At 34.3% G+C, this 2,808-nt stretch overlaps 1 non-coding gene across 1 annotated transcript; it reads right to left on the bottom strand.

Annotated features, from left to right (window-relative positions):
* Positions 1 to 2,726: 2,726 nt before the first annotated feature.
* TRNAS-GCU lies at positions 2,727 to 2,808 on the bottom strand. The gene has a single exon. It is a non-coding gene; the product is annotated as a tRNA-Ser (tRNA).

Here is a 2,808-nt window from a genome sequence, read left to right as displayed (position 1 = left end):
TTATTTATTCAAATTGTATTAAAATGTAAAGACCAAGTGTAACCTATATCATCGTTAAATCTTATGTTATAAAACCAGTGGAACTTCAAAATCGTTAAAATTCATGGCTGCCGCCGCATTGCGCGGGTACACAACTAGTAACATTAATATGGTATTTGTTTTAATGGCCATCACCACTAGTTTCGCCCGCTGCCACCACCGACGACCACCTCTACCTCTACCTCCTCTTCCACTACAACAACATCCTTCACCGCCTCCACAACCACCGTCCACCAAGTCCATCGTCACCTCTACCATAGTCAACCACCATTGTCCATTGCCACCACCACTACTGCCGTTCGCCACCTCCAACTCCTCCTCTACAACAAACACTTTCACCATCGTCCATTGCCATCTTTACAACCACCATCGGCCACCAACCACCACCCATTACCATCACCACTACCATTGTTGGCTACCTCTAAGTCCTCCTATACCGCAACAATCTCCTCCATGACCTCCACACCCACCGTTGACCACCACTGTCCATTGCCACCTCTACAACCACCATCAGCCACCATCAATACCATCGTTGGCCACCTCCAACTGCTCCTATACTACAACAACCTCCGCCATGACCTCCACAATCACCATCTGACACTACCTTTCATTGCCACATCACCTCCACCATAACCACTATCTTCACTACATCAGTCACAACTACCTCCTTCATCATTGTCAATCGCTACCACCACCACAATCCACCATCTTCATGTCCTCTATAACCATTGTCGTCCACCAACCACCACTGTCTCGACCTCCATAACCATCGTCGGCCACCTCCGCTATAACCAAAACCACCTCCACCACTATTACCATCAATTATATCAAAATTTTCATTCAAATTTGGTTCTATTATATATGTATGTATTCATGAAAATTGTGTACAAATATTTATAAATTAAATTCTCTACTTATTTGTATTAATTATAACTATTATGTAATATTTAAAATCATCAAATAACTTTGGCAGTAGCTTGTCTACTTCTGTCCAGTCTGCGTACCAAACACTACCTAAAAGAACTGTTTGATTTTATATAATACAACCGATAGTTGATTCATTTTTGGGTAGAGATGGCAAAAAAAACCGACGGTGAAAACCGAAACTTTCGGGCCGGGTTCGGGGACATTTTATAGGGGACGGGGCGGGGATCGGGAACGAATTCGGAGATTTTAACGGGGACGGTGATCACCGGCCCGGCCTAGCCCGATATATATATATATATATATATATATATATATATAATATCATTAAAAAAATATTAACATTAAAATTTAAAAAACTTTTATCGACTTTACCTCAACAACTCAAATAAAGCTCACGAAAAAGTCTACTTTATTTGTCTAAAAAATCGTGATTATAGTTGTATGATGTTTGAATTTCTGTTTAGTTTTATATTGTAATCTAATACATTGTTTGTAATTTGTTCGATTATCTATACTATCTTATTAAGCAAATTTACCAAAAGTCTTAAAGTCTTAAAATACTAAATGACCAAGATACCCTTTATATTACCATTAGGTCACTTTTTCACTTTTTCACCATCTCATCTCTCACATACACTCACCCCCTCACATACACTCACCCTATCACAACCATTTTTTTTTAAATTATAATTTTAAATTTACATTTTATACTCCTATAATTAGTTAAATAATTTACTTTACGTCATTTACTTTTAAATGTTTCATTTTAAACATTTATCAAATTAACATACATAATCGTATATCAATTAAAACATGTTTAAAAATATATTTTTATTTTAACAAGTTACATCATTATAATCTTCTCGTTAATACCTTCGAAATAAGTCCAATATTGAATAGTTTTTGACTTAATTATATTATATATACTGTGAAAAAATATTTTTAATATTTATGATATATACTTTTATAGTTATTTATATATATATATATATATATATATATATTATATTTTAGGGTCAGGCTGTCCAAATTGCACTGTATAATATATTCTGAATTAATATGTTCTTAGGTTTTTTGAAATATATATATATACATGTTGAAATTTCATTCTAAAACCCATCTTTTTTTGTTTTTTCATGGATTATGATCTGTCAAATTTGTAGTTTTCTTTATTGGTTTTGAGTGTTTATCTTAAAACTCAAGTTTATTGGTTCTTTTCTCTTGGTGTAAATCAAACATATTTGTGGAGTCGTTTAAATAAATTGGATTTTAAACTGTCATACAATTTTTTTCATCGATAGTCTGTAATTGAAATCATAACTCTTATTTATTCAAATTRTATTAATATGTAAAGACCAAGTGTAACATATATCATATTTAAATCATATCTTATAAAACCAGTGGAACTTCAAAATCGTTAAAATTCATGGCTCCCGCCGCATTGCGCGGGTACACAACTAGTGTTTGAGACATTTAAACTTACATATTTAAAAAATTGTAATTTACTTTTAATTATGAAAATTAACATATTGTAATTTTTTCCATATCGGTTTCGGTTATAACCAACGGTGAAAAAGAGAATTTTTACTCTTAACGGATTCCCCAACGGGGACCGGGACGATTACGGGGACGGAGATACCAATACCCGGCGCGTTGACATTCCTTTTTTTGGGCAACTATTCTTGATATCATAAAAGGAAATAATGTAGATAGAGGGGCCGTAAAATAAATATAGATAGAAAATTAAGATAAAAATTCAACGTCGCCTGAGAGATTCGAACTCTCGCGGGGAAACCCCATGTACTTAGCAGGCACACGCCTTAACCACTCGGCCAAAGCGAC

The sequence above is a fragment of the Cynara cardunculus genome, unplaced genomic scaffold, assembly GCF_001531365.2.
Source record: "Cynara cardunculus var. scolymus isolate 2C unplaced genomic scaffold, CcrdV1 Un_Scaffold_1696, whole genome shotgun sequence".
Lineage (NCBI taxonomy): Eukaryota > Viridiplantae > Streptophyta > Magnoliopsida > Asterales > Asteraceae > Cynara > Cynara cardunculus.
This window is presented reverse-complemented; position numbering and strand designations above follow the sequence as displayed.